Source organism: Elaeis guineensis, chromosome 12 (genome assembly GCF_000442705.2).
Source record: "Elaeis guineensis isolate ETL-2024a chromosome 12, EG11, whole genome shotgun sequence".
NCBI classification, from domain to species: Eukaryota; Viridiplantae; Streptophyta; class Magnoliopsida; order Arecales; family Arecaceae; genus Elaeis; species Elaeis guineensis.
In genome coordinates, this window is record NC_026004.2 from 75,519,287 (window position 1) to 75,542,336 (window position 23,050).

Below are 23,050 nucleotides of genomic sequence, written 5' to 3' on the forward strand. Positions count from 1 at the left end.
GAGAAAACTATAAGGTTAGATTCAATTACGAGCATACCTTCAGAAGGTTTATCATCTTTTTTGATCTTTATGCTCTCCAAATAGATTGGACAGTTTCTCCTCCAATAGCTTTTAGTATCATAGTGGAAATACTTTCCCTTTGCTTCAGTCTTCTTAGGAACTTCCTTCTTTGGCTTGTTCTTTTTCTTCTGCTTCTTAGCAGATTTAGTCTTCTTTTTTTTAGTAGACTTTCTCTTGGAAGAAGTCTGCTCCATAGTGAGAACATGCCCCTTGAACTCTTCAAGGTTTCTTCCGTAGTGACCAACATGTTGACCAGTTCAGGAATAGTGCAATCGAGTTTGTTCATATAAAAATTTATAATAAATTGACTATATGAACTCATAAGGGATTGAAGGATTAGATCCATCTGTAATTTTGCATATCCAGCCCAAACTTTTCAAGCTCCTCAATATCCTTGATCACTGTCATACAGTGCTCATAAACAGACTGCCCTTCATGCATCTTCAAATTAAAGAGTCTTTTAGACACCTCGAAGCGTGCTGTACAGCTCTGCTCATCATACAACTCTTGCAGGTGAGTGATCATAGTTCTGGCAATGAAAATATGCTCATGCTAGCTTTGCAACTCGTTTGACATTGATTCCAGCACATAGCACTTGATCCGACTATCTTCATGCATTCATTTTTAAAAAGCAACCCTTTGCTCAGCAGTAGGATAGTTTGGTAGCACTATGGATTTTTGATCGAGTACATGACTTAGTTTTTCTGAGATCAAGACAATCCTGAGGTTTTTGAGTCAGTCTTTATAATTTGTATCGATCAAATGATTGGTTTCAAGGATAAGGGCTAGAGGGTTTGAGGTTGATATTATTTAACTGTGAGAGTAGAGATTCAAGTTAGACTTTTGTACTAAATATTATATTTGCTTCTCGAGACTTTAAGATGCAAACAATGAATTTCACTAATTTTTTGGATCCCTCCACTCTTTGGAAAGAAAATGAAACCCTAACACAACAAACGATTCCTAGTGGGTGCTATGGTCCCATCGATGCCATGCACCTCACTTAATAGTTATTATTAACATGCACACTGATGCATAGGCAACTCTTTGCCCAGATGCTTCTCTAAGCATGTTACAGCGACTTGATCTCTAAGTCATGTGGGTTCACCTAACAGTTATTACCCACACTCCTTAGTTAAGCCTGACCCACTATTCACAAGTAGATGCAAGGCCGTCATTGGGTTCCTTACCTAACAGTTATTAGGTCCAATCTCATTCATACTCTGGAGCAACTCTTTGCTAATAGAGTGGCTGCATGCTCCCGATGCAACTGAACTACTGTGACCAATTGAGAACAATCAATACCGGTAGCATGTCCGCACATCTATAATGGTAGAAGACCAATAGACTTAATATTTATGGAGAGATTTAGGTTTAGGTCTCATCTAATCAATCATCATATGATCGATTTAATTAGCATGGGCTAAACCAAACCACTAAGCAACCTTAATCAAGATCCAATGTTCCAAATTGGTCAGGTCAGTGGAGATTGGTGGGGGTCCCCCCATTGCTTTTCTTAGACACCAATAAATTGGCCAGATAAGTAAATGAAACTAATTAAATAACCACATCTCAATTACTTATCTTAGACACTAATAGATCAATTGGTCCAAATGAATTAGCTCAAGCAAATCAAACTCAAACCATCGAGCCAAATTAGATCCTTAGATTAATCAATTTTACATATGAGACTTAATCGATTCGATCAACAATAATTGCATAATCATTTAACTTAATTGATCTAATCCTAATTAATACTTGACTCAATTTGATCAATTATTTAATCGAATTAGACCCATATGATTCAAATCAAAAACTTTAGATGCAATCCTATTACATAACCTAATTTTGAATTTTCCATGATCAAAACCCTGAAGCATAGACATAAATTTTAGATTTCAAAATTAAATTTTAGATCTAAATTCTTTACATAAAAATAAATTTTTAAATCATAACAATAATTTTTAGATTTAACATACAAATATATATCTCATATATGCATATAAAATTTAGATCTAAATAAAATTCAAATCTATAATATGATTTTATATATCTCATGTACTAATCATGGATCATATTAAAAGTAACTTTATGATCCTTATGCAATCATATATCTCATATATGAATCATGAATCAAGTCATATAAAATTTTAGATTTATGCATGCATCTACATATCATGTGAACATGAACTAAAAATTATTCTAGATCAAAATTCAGATCTATACATACTTTCACATATCAACTATATGTTCTAAAATTAAACTCAAAATTAAATTTTAGATTTAAAGACTTATCTATATATCTCATGTGTCAAGAAAAAAATAGATTTTAAAATTTTTTTCAAAACATAGATATCAAATTTTAGCATAAAAAACCTGTGGCTCTGATATCACTATTGGAATTTGAGATTTGGAATTATGCATATATGTTTCAATTTTTTTTTAAATACTGTAATAAAATATAAGATTAAAATATTTTTAATCTAAATTATGCATGCATAAAAATATAAAATCACAAGGATCTAGTTTATGTGCTGAAATTGACATATGCTAAAATTCAGATTATGATCAAATCACATACCTATTTTGCAATTTCTTTCTTCAAATCTGGATCTGGAAGAGAAAATTTTTTTTCTAGTCATACAAATATCTGATCTCTATGAGTATCCACTCAGGATCAATCTAGAACAGTCCTCTTCAGGTTGAATTTTTTTCTATAAAAAAATTCAACCTACTGAATCTGAACGAGGCCTGAATTGCGATCAACTCTTGATCGCTTTTCTTGATCTTTTTCTTCTCTTCTTCTTTTGCCTTTCTCCATTGCTTTGTGCTGCTACCAAACACTAGGAACCAGCAACAAATGGATACCCAACAGCCCTTGGGCATGATGAAGAAAGGATGCCCCATGTGGTGGGATGTGTGGACGTCCAAGGGGAGAGGAGAAAGGAGAGGAAGAGAGGGCATGGGGGGATCTCTAAGAGGCGTTGGGCTTGCTGGTTGGATGCTATAGGGACCTTAGGAGAGGTCCCTTTAAAAAAACATAATGATTGAATTCTATTCAATCACATAATACAAATCCTACTTGTATTAGGTTTTCTAATAACTTAAGTTATTCAACTTACTTTAAGAATCCTATTAGGCGCCAACCCTTGGAGCCCTTGCACCCACATAAACACATCCTCTTTTGTACCCAAGAGATGTCCCATATGACATCAAAAGGCCCTTTAATCATGGGACATGCCCAATTTGATCCGATTAAGGTGGCACCCCATAATAACTATCAAAGAATATTAATTGGGGACTTGCACCCTAATTCAATTGATCCAAAACCTTAGACACCCGACAATTGGAGTCCAATGAATCTTATTCATTTAAGTTATTAACAGATAATTAAGTTTGAATTATCTTATCAAATAAAAAATTCAAACATAAAGAAGAATTAGGTCCAACCATGTGCTAGCAAGGTTATCTTGAACCCAATCAGATTTCTCTAAATCCAATTAACACTTCATAAGCTCAATTACTAATTCCAGGCTTAATCTTTTTGTTATGTGACCCCATAGGTTTAATTCTATCTGGTAGTGAGATATATAATGATCTCTATCAAAGTATCATTGAAATTTTTTTCAATGGATTGAAATAATTTCGCTCTAACACATCAATAATTGTCCATCCAGAAAAACTCTAGTGAGCTCTCACAATCCACCAGTGACACCTAGCAGTATATAGTGACAACCTAATAGAACTGAAATAAATCTCTAGGTATAGTTAACATGTGATTCAGTCCTTTTATCGTGAGTTCCGACTAGATGGCAGGTCGTGGATAAATCGTCAAACTTCGATATCAGTCATATGATAGATTAGATTAGCTCAAGTCCAAATGTGATTTCTATAAAAAAATTTTTTCATCGATCACAGTACTGTGATCACAGATTCTCAGATTTAGCCTCTCAAATCTTATAGAACTACTCGTTTCTATCAAGATCGATAGATCTCATCTTGATGCATACTCTACTCCTATAGTGGATCAACTGTCGCCAACATCCACTACAAGGGCTCATTGAGACCCATATTTCTATGTCAATCAAACTCCAACAGCCACACTACGAGCAGCAATGCCATCTCAGGTTAAAGGACTAGTCACATAACTACAGCATCGAAATGATCACTGATGATCGAGTAGAAATCCAAGTGATCTCTCGTATGGTCACACTCGGTACTAGTTATTCTCTAATAATTATCTGCATTCATCATCCAATATCTCTACACTGTAGACTAGAGATCCATCTATCTTGAAAAAAGTGATCTATACGCCAATCTATCCAGATTGATCACCATTCTCATGATAATCCTATGATCGAGAGTATTTAAGAATCAAATACATATCTCTAATTCTCAACATCTTAAGAATATATATCGAAAACTAATTTTATGGATGATTTAATGACACATCACACTTGAATGAAAAATAAACTTATCATTTTATTGATCAAATCAATGTATTAAGTATAAAATTATATCCTATATTAATTACAATGTATCAGCCATATTGGCTTTTAGGACATACATCTAACATATGTCAGGTTATATTTTTATCCTAAATGATGGAACGATCTGCTGAAAAAGTTTTAAGCAGCACACTGTGGCAAACTCTATTTGCAAAGCAAAGTATATTGCGGCATCCGATGCTGCGAAGAAAGCTGTATGGTTGTAAAACTTCATCGACGAGCTCAGAGTGGCATCCTTTGTTGATAGCCCTATCTTGTTATACTGTGACAACACTGAAGCCATTACTCAAGCCAAAGAGCCAAAATCCCATCAGCACACCAAATATATTCTGTGCCGCTACCACCTTATCCGAAAGATTATGAATCGAGGTGACATCGACCTTCAGAAGATCGACGAACAAGAGAACCTGGTCGATCTACTTACTAAAACTCTTAGAATCAAGGAGTTTGATGATCAAAAATTAAAGATGGGTATACGATACTGTACCAATTGGCTTTAGTCCAAGTGGAGTTGTTGGAAAATATGTCCCAAAGTCAATCATTAGCTTATTAACGATTGTGCTCATAATTGTAAATATATATTAATTTTTATTAATAAAAGTTATTTAGTATTTTAATTATAAATTATTCATCTTTGAATTTTTATCTTGTAATGAAGTCCGTAAGACTATAATCAATCGACAAAGGAGGATTTGTTATTTAGTCCTCTAAAAAATATTCGCGATCAAATGATATACTGTCAATGGGATGATAGCAATATTGAGTATAGGTCATTGTGTTTCATATGAGTTGATTGTCCTCTTAACCAAGGAGTGTAGAGATACTATTATGGCATGCAGATGGAATGTAGGAGCATATTCACATCAAACGTGACCATTTATCAAGCACTCTGCTATCAAGAGTAGCTCATGAATGGTATGGGTATAAGTGTCTCTCAGATCTGAGACCACCACGATGACTTATAAATAACTCACTGTACTTTAGTACCAAACTATCTGGGTTTCTAATTCAATGACAGAAGGATATTGGATGCAGTCAAGTACTTATAAAGTCAGTGTATGAGTCAAGAAAGAATTGATTCTTCTGAATTAGTAGGAGATATGCATCAGTGTATTTCAATTTAGTAAAATCTTGATCAGGATAATCCATATGATGAATTTGAAAGGTTGAAATATAATATGCTTGACTAAAATAGGATTGACGGTTAAATCTTAGGTCACCTTGAGCATTAGGGTCAAAGGGATGAATTATACAATAACTATACGCCAGTAGGTTCTATAATGTTGCTTTGCAATACTTCAACCTATCCGGATGTTGGGTCACCATTACTAGATGGTTACATCGATTAGTATAGAAAGTTGTTCCTATGCTACCGACTTAGGTTCGAACCTACGGGGTCATATGCATTAGAAGATTTAGTCAGATCTGATGGCTGAAGAGTCCAATTGATTGTGACTCTGGTGAGGAATCCCACTGGGATTGAGACTTTGGAGGAGAGTCCCACTAGGACTAAAACTCTACTATTAATAAAAAATTAATTAGTAATTAAATTACTAATTGACTCAATTTGATTGAGTAAAGAGCTTTGGATTAAGTCTAATTGAATTAGATTCAGTTCGACTCAGATTGGGTTTGATATGATCAAGCCTGCTTACAAAAAAAATTTGATCCTGATTTAATCAGAATTTAGACTCAGCTAATTCTTAATTGGATTAAAAATTTATTGAGATAATTAGATTTCTAATTAGATTAGATCCATTTCTATCATTGGGTTCAATTCAAATTTGATTTGGATTACAATCAGATTAGAAATAAAGAGTCTCAGTTGACTGGGACTCTATCCTTATCTCTTGCACCACATCTGAACCCATGCCAATATCTCCATGCCAAAATAGATTTGGCTTGAGCCTTTTGGCATCAAAGGAGTGGACCCAATAAGGGTGGGTGGCAATATGTGATGACTCATAATTCCATCTCTTACCTAATTTGAATGCAATCCGAATTAGAGATAAGATGAAAACAAGGAAAGAGATTTTTCAAACAAGAAAAGTTGCTGGCACCTAAATGATTTTTTTTATTTTTCTTAGAGAGTTCTTGGGTGTGTGAGACACCAGATTCCTTCTCCATGCAAAGAGTCTTTTCAAAAAATTTTGGGATGTCCAAAATTGGTTTGGGCATGGACTCTTTGGCACCTCCTTTTCTTTGATCAAAACCCTAGCCTTTGCCTATAAAAAGGGTGGCCCTCTTCTTGGCATCACATCAATTCCTCCCTTGATATTTTTTGATTTTATAGAGCTCTTCTCCTCTTCCTCTCTTCCTCCTCCAGATATCCTCTTGCTTTGGAGTGTCGAAGGTGTTTGAAGAAGAAGAAATCAGTCATCGAAGTTCCTTGCAGGCTAGCACCTCCAAGCACCTTGATCTGCACCAGTCTTCGCATAGATTTTTTATAGAGACTAGATGACTTCGTATGACTGCAAGCAACCTAAGGGACATCTTCGCCAAGTGCTGGACCAGTGAAGATCAAGATTCTTTTGGTTTCATAATTATTTCTAACCTATCTTGATCGTATTGTTAGATCTAATAGTTAGATCTAGGATTGCAGCATCGATAAGATTGATACTAGTTTTTATATTTTGATCTAAAGTACATCTTATTTCATATATTTTATCATGGTATGGTAGTCTAGATTAGATATTATGCATGTAATTTAGATTAAACCATTTAATCTTATTCTTGCACTGCATAAAAATTTTAAAATTACATGCATAGCACTACCTATGTTTCCTTCAGTACTCAATAATTGAACTAAGTGAGAACATATGAGTGACAACTAAGTAATAAACCATAATGTGAATGTGCAAGCAATGAGCAAAGAAGGGCAACAATAAGATGAAGAAACCAGATCTAGGGTTTCAGGGTTAGATCTTGAAACTTTTTCAAGATCAAGCAGCAGAAGACTAAAATAAATCAAAATTTATCTTATAAAATTAGAGAATCCCTAGATCTAAGATCCTATTACATGATTATTATATGACATTAAATTAAAAATTAAAATATAAAGAGAAAAAACTATATATTGATCATATCAACACGTTTCTATACTACATCTAATGTATGTAAAATATAATAGATCAGATCTATTACCTTACAAATTAGACGTTCTAACTTTGCTGATCCAGGCTTGAGAATGATGTTGCAAGACACACATGCATCTGACCTCTAGGAGTCATCCACACGAGCCCACAAATCATGATCAGAAGTTCTGGTCTAGAAAATCAGCACAGTATGCTAGTACTGTGCTGATCCTTCTTCGATGGTCGATCAGATGCCTCCTTCTTGATTTGGACTCTTCCAAAGATGAGAAGTAGGAGAAAGTGTTTTAGATATGAGACACTCTCAAAAAACTCACAGATGGAGGAAGGAAAGAGGTGAACTCGCAATCCTAGAAGAAGACCCTTTTCTTCTTCTCTTTGCTCTAATCCAGACACTTAATTTGGTATCTATTATATCTCCATGCCCCAACACTCTTTCTCTCTGATTTTCATGCACCTGAAAGCTCTCTCAATGCTCTATAATCCAAAAATATTTCAAGAAGAAATTCATCTTAAATAATGAGATATGAAGAATCTTTGTCTAGGTCAAATACCTAGTCAAGAAAAATCCAAACAAGGCAAGACAAGGGGTGCCCAACTCATGGGCTCTCCCTCCTTCTTTTTCTACCATGGACCACCAGCAAAAGGTGCACAATATGTGCCATAAAATTCATAAAAATCTCAAAAAAAATCTGGATAAAATCAGTACCATAAGGAAAGAGTTTTGGTTTCTTAAAATTCTATCTCATAGAATTTAAAATCCAAACTAATTCCTACTTTGACTTGGTCCACAACCACATTCCATGTAAGAGAGAAAGAGTAAAAAGCTTTGGGCATATGTGAAGGCCTGGAAGAGAAGGTTTTATCGCATAAAATAAGAGAGAGTGGGTGTGAGGGGCTAAGGTGGTGCAAGGTGGAATCCTAGTCTTACTAGGGTTCAATCTATGACTTGATCAAATTTGGTTTCTCAAACTAAATCAAACCAAAACCAAATCAACCCAATTAAAATAGATCTTAACCTAATTAAAAATCTAATTTAATCAAATTAAATTAAATTTAAATCTAATTTAATTTTTTAATCAAATTAAAAATTAGGTTGATCCAAGTCCTAATTGAACTAAGACTAGTTTTTCCTTGCACTTCGCTTATCCAATAAACCAATTGGACTTGATCCAATCAAGCCCAAATAAAATCTAATTAAATCATATTCAATTAGACTTAATCACAGTCTATTGACTTAATCAAATTAAGCTAATTAGCAATTAAATTACTAATCGATCCTCCTGCAACACTTGCACTAGGTTAAATATCAATCGTATTGATCGTTTAACCTCAAAATGATTCTTAATCATTGATCAACCATCCGATTGGATTGTGAACTCTAAAGTGTGTGACCTCATAGGTCTGAACCTAAGCTAATAGTATAGAAATAAATTTTTATACTAATCGAAGTGACCATCTAGCAATGGTCCCGATGATCGGATAGGTCGAATGTGTAGAACAACATCCTTAGAACCCATACGGATATAGTTTCCATATAATTCATCCCCTTGATCAAAATGCTCATAAGATACCTCAGAGTTCAACTGTCAACTCTGATCAGGTTGTCCACATTGTATTTCAAAATATCAAATCCATCTGATGGATTATCCTGGCCAAGATTTTGCTAAATTGAAATACAGCGACTCATTCTTCTCCAACTCTTGGAATCGTCAATCCCATCTTGATCATACTCTGACTTCGCAAGTATTTGACTGTGCCCAGAAGCCTTCCATCACTGAATTAGAAATTTAGTTAGTCTAGTACCAAAGCACAGTGAGTTGCTTGCAAGTCACTGAGGTGATCTCAGGTCTAAGGGACACTTATACCTATATCCCATCAGAGACATTCTCAACAGTAGAATGCTCTGGAGTTGGTCACATTCAATGATGATGTACCATTACATCTCACCCTATGCCATACCAGTGTCTCCACACTTCTTGATTAAGAGGACAACCAACCTATATGGCCTACAGTGACCTATGCTCGATAGAAACTGTCGTCCTTATTAACAGCCTATCATTTGGTCGTGAAAAATTTTAAGGACTAATCGATAAATCTTCTCTTTATTGAACCTAAATAGTCTTAAGAATTTTATCACAACAACGAAGTTTATTACAAGATAAAAATTTATGATGAAAATATAAAAAATATATTTTATTTATTAACAAATCAATTATAATACAAGGTTGCTCAACCATCAACAGGTTGACGATTAGCTTTTGGGACATATTTTCCAACAACTCCCACTTGTCCTAAAGCCACTCGGCACAGTATCTAATACCCATCTTCGACTTGTGGTTATCGAACTCCTTTATCGTCAGGGCTTTAGTGAAGGGGTCGGCCAGGTTTTTCTTTTCATCGATCTTCTGAAGGTCGACGTCATCTCGATCCATGATCTCCCAGACCAGGTGGAAGTGGCGCAAAATATGCTTCGTCCGCTGGTGTGCTTTGGGTTCCTTCACTTGAGCAATGGCACCAGTGCTGTCACAATAGAGCAGGACCGGACCATCGAGGGAGGATGCTACTCCGAGCTCGATGATGAATTTTCTCAGCCACACAGCTTTCTTCACAGCATCCAATGCTGCGATGTAGTCCACCTCACATATAGAGTCTGCCACAGTATGCTGCTTGGAACTCTTCCAGCAGATGGCTCCACCATTCAGAGTAAAGATATAACCTGACACGCTTCTGCTGTCATCATGGTCAGATTGAAAGCTGGAGTTTGTGAACTCCATAAATTTCAAATCTAACTCGCCATAAATCAACTATTGGTCCTTAGTATTTCTCAAATACTGAAGGATGGCTTTAACCACTTTCTAGTAGTTTTCTCTAAGATCAGATTGATATTTACTCACTACTCCTAGTGAGTATGCCACATCTGACCTTGTATATGTCATGGTGTATATGATAGATCCCACGGTCGAAGCATATGGGACTCTACTCATACGCTCTCTCTCTTCAGGAGTTGTCGGACAATCCTTCTTAGAGAGAAAAATTTCATGGCCTATCGATAGATAGCTCTTCTTAGAATTCTCCATGCTGAACCTCTTCAGCACAGTGTCTATGTACATAGACTGGGATAACCCAAGCATCCTTTTAGATCTATCCCTATAGATCTTCATCCCTAAGATGTAGGATGCTTCACCCAAGTCGTTCATGGAGAACTACGATGACAACCAAACTTTTATTCCCTGTAGTGCGGGGATGTCATTCTCGATTAAGAGAATATCATCCACGTACAAGACAAGAAATACCACAACTAGATCATTTGCCTATTTATAGATGCAGGGCTCTTCTCCATTTTGAATGAAGTCATACATTTTGATCACCTTATCAAAATGCATGTTCCAACTCCGAGAAGCTTGCTTCAATCCATAAATAGATCTCTGAAGCTTACATACTTTGGACTCATCTGTGGATGTAAACCCCTCAGGTTGTATCATATACACCTCTTCGATCAGCTCTCCATTCAGAAAAGCTATCTTTACATCCATCTGCTAGATCTTATAATCTAGATGGGCAGCTATTGCAAGCATTATCCGAATGGATTTGAGCATTGCCACAGGGGAGAACATCTCGTTATAGTAAATACCATAATGTTGACGATATCCCTTGGCAACCAGATGGGCTTTATAGATCTCCACCAATTTTTAAATTGATTGATCAATTGGTGTCTAAGGAGTGTTTCAAGTGCAGTGGTTATTTAATTAGGATCATTTGCTTACCTGACCAACTTGTTGGTGTCTAAGAAAAGCAACGGAGAGCCTCCCGCCAATGGGTTTACACCTTTCTGTCTGTGCCCCTCTTCCTTTTGAAGACCCATTTACATCTAATAGGTTTAACCCCTTCAGGTGGGTCAACTAATGTTCATACATCGTTGACCTTCATGGACTCTATTTTAAATTTCATGGCTTCAAGCCATTTTTTGAAATAAGATCTCTGCATTGCATCCATATAGGTGATTGGATTCTCATCATTCTCATCGAGTTCGATGGGATCACCATCTCGGATCAAGAAATCATAGTATCTGTCTAACTAACGCGGTACTCTACCGGATCGTCTTAATGGTGCAGGTACATTGGGCTCCGAATCTGATCTAATCAAATCCGACTCAGGTTCAGCTATTGGTGTCGGTCCTTCTACCTGTTGAACTTCATCAAGTTCAACCTTAGAGGCAATGGTTTCTTCACTAAAGAATTTTTTTTCTAAAAAGGTTGCCTTAAGACTGACGATCACCTTTTGTTCATCAGCATGCTAGAAAAAATATCCTTTAGTCTCTTTGGGATACCCTATGAATGTGCATTTGTCAGACCTAGGTCCAAGTTTATCTGTAACTAATCATTTGACATAGGTCGGGCACCCCCAGACCCTAAGGTGTGAAAGTGCTGGCTTATGCCCTGTCCATATCTCATATGGAGTCTTAATTACAGATTTACTTGAAACCCTATTTAACAGATAACAGGTCGATTCGAGTGCGTATCCCCAGAAAGATATTGATAAGCTGGCGAAATCCATCATGGATCAGACCATGTCTAACAGAGTCTGATTTCTCCTTTCAGACACACCATTATGCTATGGTGTTCTTGAAGGAGTCCATTGGGAGAGAATCTCATTCTCTTCTAGATATGTGAGAAACTCATCAGAAAGGTATTTCTCTCCTCGATCAGATCGAAGAGTTTTAATACTCTTTTCAGTTTATTTTTCTACTTCACTTCAGGATCGTTTGAACATTTCAAATGAATCCAACTTATGTTTCATCAGATAGACATATCCATATCTGGATAGATCATCCGTGAAAGTGATGAAGTAGAAATATCTACTTCTAGTACTTGGCTCATGGGCCCGCATATATCAGTATGTACTAAGTCCAAGGGCTCAGTAGCTCTCTCACCTTTTTCAGTAAAAGGTGACTTGGTCATTTTACCAAAAAGACAGGACTCACAGGTTGGAAGTGATTCACAATCACTGACTTCGAAGATTTCCTCTTGAGTCAACCTGTTTATCTTGTTCTTGTTTATATGACCTAGCCTACAGTGCCATAAGTAGATATCTGATACACTATCTAACCTAAGGTGCTTGCCTGTAGAATAGACTACGTTAACAGGTTGTGATAACATATACACACCATTGTTCAAATATCCACAAAAAATAGTAACACCATTCATAATGATATTACAAACTAATTTCTTTATTGAAAGTTCATAATTATTTTTGGCCAGAAGGCCTACAGAAATAACATTTAAAAAGAAATTGGGATAGAAATGATAATTATTAAGAACAACGGTATGGGATTCAAATACAAGTTTCAAGATTTCTAATGTTAGAACTGAAACTGGTCTTCCATCTCCAACGTTCTGGAACCTCTCTCCTTTCTCGAATCTCCTACTGACTTACAACCCCTGCAACAAATTGCAAATATAGTAAGGGTTACCGGTATCTAATATCCAGTCAGTTATATCATAAATAGAGAAATTACGAGTTATCATATAAATATCTTGCCCAGCAATAGCTTGCTTCTTTCTCTGCCTGTTCGAATCCAGGGAGGCAATGTACTGAGGATAGTTCCTCTTCCAGTGCCCCCACTTTTTGCAAAAGAAGCATTCAGTTTAACTCTTATCAGGCTTGATCTTTCTGGTCTGGCCTTGCACTGATGTCCCAGCCTGAACTTGCACCTTCTTCACTTTCTTCTTTTTGTTCTTCTTTCCTTTCTTAAAGGGTCGAGAACCAGAAGACGAACCTCCCACTAAGTTCACCAACTCCTTGTGGAGTTGGTGATCCTTTTCAAAGTTCTGAAGCAACCCCAGTAACCCGTGGTAGTTTACTTCAGACTTTGTCATTCTATAATAAGTGAAGAATGGAAGATAAGACTTGGGCAGCGAGTTCAGTATTGCATCTTTCCTAAGCTGCTCATGCAAGGAAAAGCCGAGCTTACTCAAATGCTCCATCAGCTCGATCATATACAATACATGATCAGTGACAGAGACACCATCCCACATTTTGGCGTTGAAGATGGCACAACTAGTCCTATGCCTCTCTACATCATCAGGTGTGCCAAAGGCATCCTCAAACACTTAAAATATATCCTTTGGCTGAGCCATCTCAAATTTGTGATTGAACTTGTTGCTAATGGCAGCCAGCATGATGCAGTATACTGTGATCCGATCACTGAGCAACTTCTGATAAGTATCTCTGACTGTTCCACGTGCATTGACAGCTGGCTCCTCAGGTGCAAGATCCATTATCATATATGAAATCCGTTCATGCTCCAGGACTATCTTCAACTTTCGGTACCAGCTATCGAAGTTGGATCCCGCCAACTTATCATTGTCCAACAATGATTGAAGTGATAGGAAAGTGGCCATATCTGCACAAAGAAAAATCATAACCTAATTAGTAATTGATTCATTAAACCTAAAAATTTGAACTTTAATCAAAAGGTTTCTCCTACTATTTTATTCAAATTGATAGCCTCTACCTCAAGTTCGAGGAATTATCCTAATTCCTTAGTGAGTACTAGAATCCACTTAGACTACACACAAGCCCAACTTTGGTTGGCCAACCCATGTACATCTAAGGGTAGGTTCACAACCAATTATTTCTCTAAATAATTTTTAATAATTTTAATTTTGCCCCAGTCCCTAATCAGTAGGCTTTGGCCTCCACTGAAAAAGTTTGGTTAGGTCCAACCATTAACATGACCATACTTGGCCCATCTAGCCAATGAATGATTAGGCCCAACTTTGGTTGGCTAACCTAACCATCATTTAGAAAGATGCAGTCAAAAAATCATATTATGAATGATAATTTCATCAGCTGATAAGCACCAGGCCTTTGGGCCTCCAATGATTATCCAACTGATGGACCCATTATCATCCACTTAATGGGAGGCTATGATCTAGTTATCACCATAACTATTTCATTTTAAAGACCTAATAATTTTAGAAGATTTAATTGATTTAGAGAAAGAGGTCAGATGAACCAGCTTATCATGATCCTCCCACTGGCTTCACCAAGTCAGCTTAAGGGAGACCATTAAAAAGGCTGGTCTAGGAGCACCTAAATCAGTCACACTGATTTACCTAGCTGACATGGGTCAGCTCGAATAGTTAAGTGATCCGATCAAAATATAATTTCACCAAGAGGTTAAGTAAGTTCGATCAGTGGGAGGGTCTGCCAAAGCTTGCCTTAGACACCAGCAGAAATGGCCAGGTAAGTGAGCTGCCAATTAAAAACCACCGGTCTTATTTACCTTAGACACCAACTGGTTTAAATAGTTTCGATTAGATCAACCTAATAGTTCGTGTTAGACCGGTTAGCCAAGAATTAAGTCCATTTGGTTCTCATTAAAGACATGAACTTGACCAACTACAACTATTGTAATTGATCTAGAGAATCCTTGACCTAATCTAAGACAACAATTGATTAGATTTAGTCAATTCTCTAATTAAGTCCATCTTTAATCTAACCTTAGGTCTAACCCAATTAATGGATCTAATTCCCACTAACCCATTAACCTAATGTGTTATGGTTTGTGTCTTAGGTTCTTCAATTCACAATCCTAGAATCTAATCAAACAACTTCTTAATTCTCAATTAAATTTTGGGCTGAGGGTTGGGGTTCGGCTTTTTGAAAATAATTTTTATATTTGTAAAATATTTTTATAACATGGTTCTACCAATCAAGTTGCATGTTTGATTCATAATTAAAATGCAAGTGAAATAAGTATGAAACTACTTTAAATCTAATCTAAACAGGTTCATGTAATTGAAACAATTTCAACTTTAAATCGCGTAAATTTTTCAGACAAATATATGATGGTTCTTTGCATGGGAATTATTAACAAAGAGATTTTATTTTAGATTTAAATATCTTTTAAATCTAATAAATTATAAATTTAATCTAGATCATATCTAACAAATTTATGATTAAAGATAGATCTACACGAATTAGGACAATCTTTGCACTGCAAGGGGTAAACCTTACAGCAGGACAACCTACAGTTTGTGATTAATCTAAAATTTTTAATTTTAGATTTAATAATCAGATTATAAATTGGATCTAATCTAAAAAATAATCTAAGTATATATAAATAATCATATAATAAACAACCTAGACTCTGATACCAAATGAAGGAACCAGATCTAGAGTTTCAGGGTTATATCTTAAAACTTTTTCAAGATCAGGCAGTGAAAAACTAAAATAAATTAAAATTTATCTTATAAAATTAGAAAATCTATAGATCTAATATCTTATTATATAATTATTATATAATATTAAATCAAAAATTAAAATATAAAGAGCAAGAACTACATGTTGATCATATCAACATGTTTCTATACTACATCTAATGTATGTAAAATATAATAGATCAGATCTATTACCTTGCAAGTTAAATGTTCTAACTTTGCTGATCTGGGCTTGAGAATGATGTTGCAAGCCGCACATGCGTCCGATCTCTAGGAGTCATCCACACGAGCCAACAAATCATGATCAGAAGTCCTGGTCCAGGAAATCAGCACAGTATGCTAGTACTGTGCTGATCCTTTTTCGATGGTCGGATTACTCCTTCTTCTTGATTTGAACTCTTTCAAAGATGAAAAGTAGGAGAATGAGTTTTAGTTGTGAGACACTCTCAGAAAACTCACAGATGGAGGAAGAAAAGAGGTGAACTCAGCAACCCTAGAAGAAGACCCTCTTCTTCTTCTCTTTTCACTAATCCAGATACTTAGTTTTATGTCTATTATATCTCAATTCCCCAACACTCTTTCTCCCTAATTTTCACACACCTAAAGGTCTCTTAATGCTCTATAGTTCATAAAAATTTCAAGAAGAAATTCATCTTAAATAATGAGATATGAAGAATCCTTGTCTAGGGCAAATATCTAGTCAATAAAAATCCAAACAGGGCAAGACAAGGGGTGCCCAACTCATGGATGCCCCCTCCTTCTTTTTCTGCCATGGACCATCAGCAAAGGGCATACAATATGTTCCATAAAAGTCACTAAAATCTCAAAAAAAATTTAGATAAAATCAATGCCATAAGAAAAGAGTTTTGATTTCCTAAAATTCAATCTCATAGAATTTGAAATCCAAACTAATTCCTACTTTGACTTGGTCCACAACCACATTCTATGTAAGCGAGAAAGAGTGAAAAGCTTTGGGTATGCATGAAGACCTGGGAGAGAAAGTTTTGTCACACAAAATAAGAAAGAGTGGGCATGGGGTGCTAAGGTGGTGCAAGGTGGAATCCTAGTCTTACTAGGGTTCAATCTATGACTTGTTCAAATTTGATTTCTCAAACCAAATCAAACCAAAACCAAATCAACCCAATTAAAATAGGTCTTAACCCAATTAAAAATTTAATTTAATTAGATTTAAATCTAATTTAATTTTTTAATTGAATTAAAAATTAGGTTGACCCAAGTCCTAATTGAACTCGGACTAGTTTTTTTTCGCACTTGGCTTATCCAATAAACCAATTGAACTTGATCCAATCAAGTCTAAATAAAATTTAATTAAATTATATTTAATTAAACTTAATCTTAGCCCATTGGCTTAATCAAATTGAGTCAATTAGCAATCGAATTGCTAATCGATCCTCCTACAACACTTGCACTAAGTTAAATGTCAATCGTATTGATCGTTTAATCCTAGAACAATTCTTAATCATTGATCAACCATCCGATCGGATCATGAACTCTAATATGTGTGAACTCATAGGTCTGAATCTAAGTCAGTAGCACAGGAATAAATTTTTATATCAATCGAAGTGACCATCTAGCAATGATACCTGACAATCAGATAGGTCGAATGTGTAGAACAACATCCTTAGAACCCATGCGGATATCGTTTCTATATAATTCATCCCCTTGACCAAAATACTCATAGGACATGTCAGAGTTCAACTATCAACTCTGATCAGATTGTTCACATTATATTTCAAAATATCAAATCCATCTGATGGATTATCCTGGTCAAGATTTTGCTAAATTGAAATACGGCGAGTCATTCTTCTCAACTCTTGGAGTGGTCAATCCTATCTTGATCACTGTTGCTCCTAGATTGATTTTGATGATTACAAAGCAGATTGAAGGGATACAAATAATTTTAAAATAAAAAAGTCCTTATGCTCTTCAAGGGCAAAATCGTAATTTCATTAAAATACTGATTTGATAGTACCATTTGGTAGAACAAATGATTTGAAATCTATTGGTGAAAATTTCATTGTATTTGGATTTATATTTTTGAAGTTAAGAAGGTTTGAAGTGCATGAGTCAACTCATGAGTCAACTCATGGCACTGTGAGCTGATTGGCACGCAAAAATTCTCCTTGGCACGCTAGTTTTCTGGCTTGGCACGACCTGTGAGTCAACTCATGAGTCGACCCACAAGGCATGAGTCGACTCATGAGTCGACCCCTGCTAATTTGAGCCAAGAATTTCCAGAAACGCATTCTCTGGTTTTTGCAACAGAGGTCGACTCATGAGTCGACCCCTGAAGCATGAGTCGACTCATGAGTCGACCCCTGCGATGGAAAATGTCAGCAACGGCTATTTTTTTGCCCGTTTTAATTGCTATTTATGCTTCCTAAAAATCCTCTAACGGCTCTTTATCTACCTAAATTGTTTTCTCTTGCTTCTAATGCTACAAAATGTTTAAAATGATGAAAGAAATTGCAGATTAAATAGCGGATCAAACGTGAAATCAAAAAATGAGAAGAACAGAAGAGAGGATCCAAAAATCTGCACAAAAAAGCCTGAGATCAACGAAAAATCCAAAAAAAAAAAGAGAGAGGATCCACAATATACCAGAGAGATTGTGAAAGAGAAAAGCAAGATCTTTCAAGGAGAGAATTCTTCACGCCTATTGTTTCAACCTTGATCTAGAGATCATTCAAAGCTTTCAAGAGATCTTCAATCAACAATCAACCTCTTCTCAAGCATTCAAGTGTTCATCCACTTTGAGAAAATTTGAAAAAGGGGTTCTTCATTTGAGTAAAGCTTTTATTGTTATATTCGCTCATTTAAGGAGCTATTATTGTATTAATCTGTGCTCAAAATTTTCTAACTCTTTGTGAGTTTTTGTTCTTATTTTTGGAGGATTTCCAAAACAAGAAAAGGTTGATCCGAACCTGAAATCGGAGTGTTTTGGGTTTATTTGTACCCGAGAAACAAGTGATCTAGCTTGGGATAGCTAGTGTCGGAGTTTCCGACGTTTTGTATTCGGGTTGAATACAAAGGATAGTGGATTGAAATTTCCAAGTAGGATCTTGGGGAGTGGATGTAGGTGCAAGGTTAGCACCGAACCACTATAAATCCTTGTGTTTGTGGTGTGCTTTATTGCTTTATCTTATTTCTTTATTATATCCTTGCAATACTGCTTTAGGTAATTAATATTGATTTAAAGTCTTTGTTTTGTTCTTCATAAGTAATCAGTTGGGCTTAAAATTTTTAGAAACCCAATTCACCCCCCCCCTCTTGGGTTGCATAGCTGGGCAACAAGTGGTATCAGAGCCGGTGCTCTAGCCCTTCTTTGATCTAACAATCAAAGAGCCAAAGATCTATGGCAACCCATGTTGGAACTTCTCTAGCCGAGGGGCAATCAACAAACCGACCTCCACTTTTCAATGGGTCTAATTACACCTATTGGAAAGCTCGGATTAAGATTTTCATACAAGCACTCGACTATGATATGTGGAGTATCATAGTGAATGGTCCTCACACACCCACCAAGATTATAGATGGTGAGGAATCAACCAAACCCGAGAAAGAATGGGATGAGGTTGACAAGAAATTGGCACAATTAAATGCCAAAGCCATGAATGTTCTTTATTGTGCACTAGATGCAAGTGAATTTAATCGCATTTCTACTTGTGCATCTGCTAAAGAAATATGGAATAGGTTAGAAGTCACCCATGAGGGAACAAATCAAGTAAAAGAATCTAAAATAAACATGCTTGTACATAAATATGAATTGTTCAAAATAGAGCATGATGAATCCATAACTGCTATGTTTACTCGTTTTACTGATATAATCAATGGTTTAAAGAGTCTTGGCAAATCTTATACTAACAGTGAACTTGTAAGGAAGATTCTCAGGTCACTGCCAAGAACTTGGGAAGCCAAGGTGACTGCCATCCAAGAAGCAAAGGACTTGAACACTCTACCTCTAAAAGAGCTTCTTGGATCCTTGATGACTCATGAACTTAGCATGAAGCAACATCAAGAGGATGAAGTCAAAAAGAAAAGAACCATTGCCCTCAAATCCACAACTTCGCCTGATTATGAAACGGATGACTCTGAAGATGAAGATCAGGATGAAGAGATGGCTCTCATCACCCGAAAATTTAAGAAGTTTCTAAGAAAAAGGAAACAGGGGATGAGAAAAAAATTCACAAAAGGGGATCAAAGCAAAAAAAAGGAGAAAGATCAACCCCCTATATGCTACGAGTGCAAGAAGCCAGGACATTTCAGATCCGAATGTCCACAATTGAAGAAAGGTCCAAAGAAGTTCAAAAAGAAGGCAATGATGGCGACCTGGAGTGCGAGTGATGACTCAAGCTCCGACGAGGAAACCTCAACAGAACAAGCCAACCTGTGCCTGATGGCACATGAAAATGAGGTAACTTCTGAATCCACTAGTGAATTTACTTTTGAAGAATTGCATGAAGCATTCTATGATTCAATTGATGAATTAAAGAAACTAGGGAAGAAAAACAAAGAGCTGAAATTGGAAAATCAGTCCTTAGTGAAACAAGCTGAAAATCTTTCAATTGAAAAATTCACCTTGATTCAAGAAAATCAAAACTTAAAGGATGAAATGAACAAGCTGAAATCTATAGTAGATAAGTTCACCTTAAGTTCAAACAAACTAAATATGATCCTTGAAAATCAGAAAGCTATATATGACAAGGCTGGACTTGGCTATAAACCTCTGAAGAAACAAAAGTTTCTGAAGGATATGTATGTAAATTATACAAGTAACAAGTCTACAAATATTACTTATTTTAAATGTAGAAAAATAGGACATAAATCATACGCATGTCTTATTAACAAATATGCAAACACAAAGAAAATATGGGTTCCAAAAGGAACCATTCTGACTAACCTGAAAGGACCCAAGAAAGCTTGGGTACCTAAGACAGAAACTTGATCTTTGCTTGCAGGTGTGTCTAGCATCCCAAGAAGGAAACAGGAAATGGTATCTTGATAGTGGATGCTCGAGACACATGACTGGTGATGAATCACAATTCATCACGCTTAATGCTAAGGATGGAGGGATGGTCACCTTTGGAGATAATGGCAAAGGAAAGATCATCGGGATAGGTAACATTGGTATCACTCCCTCCAAATACATTGAGAATGTTTTATTAGTTAAAGGTTTAAAGCATAACTTACTTAGCATTAGTCAATTCTGTGATAAAGGGTATAAAGTAAGTTTTGAATCATCTGTTTGCATTGTGACGAGTCCTATTAACGATGGCATTAAATTTATAGGACATAGGCATGGCAATGTTTATATGGTAGACTTGAATGATTTAACTAAATTAGACATGCAATGCCTAGTTTCTTTAAATGCTAAAATAAAAGAGACTAGTTGGCTGTGGCATCGTAGACTTGCACATATTAGCATGCATTCTCTTTCAAAATTAATTAAAAAGGATTTAGTTCTCGGTTTGCCAAAACTAAATTTTGAAAAGGATAAAATTTGTGATGCATGCCAATTAGGTAAACAAACTAGAGTATCATTTAAATCCAAAAATACTGTTTCAACTTCTAGACCTTTAGAGCTCTTACATATGGATTTATTTGGACCAACAAGAACCACCAGTCTAGGAGGAAAATGATATGGCTTTGTAATTATAGATGATTATTCTCGTTTTACTTGGGTTTTCTTTTTAGCTCACAAAAATGAAACTTTTCAAATTTTCACGAAATTTCATCGAAAAGTCACTAATGAAAAAGGGTTTTCAATTCAAAATATTAGAAGTGATCATGGAACAGAATTTGAAAATCATGACTTTGAAAATTTTTGTGATGAAAATGGAATTGGCCATAACTTTTCTGCTCCTAGGACACCCCAACAGAATGGGGTAGTAGAAAGGAAAAACAGAACCTTAGAAGAAATGGCCCGTACTATGCTTTATGAAAGCAACCTTCCAAGATATTTTTGGGCAGAAGCTATTAACACAGCATGTTACATTTTGAATCGTGCTTTAATTAGACAATTTTTAAAGAAAACCCCCTATGAACTTTGGAAAGGAAGAAAACCAAATATTGCCTATTTTCATGTTTTTGGTTGCCGATGTTTCGTATTAATTAATGGCAAAGAAAAACTTAGTAAATTTGATGCAAAATCAGATGAAGCAATCTTTCTAGGTTACTCCTCCACTAGTAAAACATTTAGAGTGTTCAACAAAAGAACTTTAGTAGTTGAGGAGTCCATACATGTTGTCTTTGATGAATCTAACGATCTTCCTTCAAGGAAGAATGAGGGTGTTGATGATGCAGATCCACTAATAGAAGGTATGAAGGAGATCACTCTGAAAGACTCAGCAACTCCAGAAGACAAGGATCAAGAAGACAAACAAAATGAGAAAGGTGAAGAAATTCAAGAACAACCTCAAGGTACAAATGACTTACCCAAGGAATGGAGGTATGTTCACAACCACCCTAAGGAGTTAATAATTGGTGATCCTATGCATGGGGTAAAAACCCATTCTTCACTTAGAGATGTACTTAATCATTGTGCATTTGTATCTCAACTTGAACCTAAAACTTTTGAAGAAGCTGAAAATGATCATAACTGGATTAATGCTATGCAAGAAGAACTTAATCAATTTGAAAGAAATAATGTTTGGACCTTAGTGAAAAGACCTAAAGATTATTCAATAATTGGTACAAAATGGGTCTTTAGAAACAAATTAGATGAGCATGGAAATGTAATTAGAAATAAAGCAAGACTGGTTGCTAAGGGATATAATCAAGAAGAAGAAATTAATTTTGATGAAACCTTTGCACCTGTTGCTAGATTAGAAGCCATTAGACTTCTACTTGCTTATGCTTGCTTTATGAAATTCAAACTATTTCAAATGGATGTTAAAAGTATATTTTTAAATGGATATATTTCTGAAGAAGTATATGTAGAACAACCCCCTGGATTTGAAAATCATGCTTTTCCCAATCATGTCTTTAGATTAAATAAAGCTTTATATGGTCTAAAACAAGCACCTAGAGCATGGTATGAAAGGCTAAGCAAATTTCTACTAAATAATGGTTTCTCAAGAGGCAATGTAGATACAACCCTATTTATTAAAAGAAACCTAAATGATATGCTAATTATACAAAT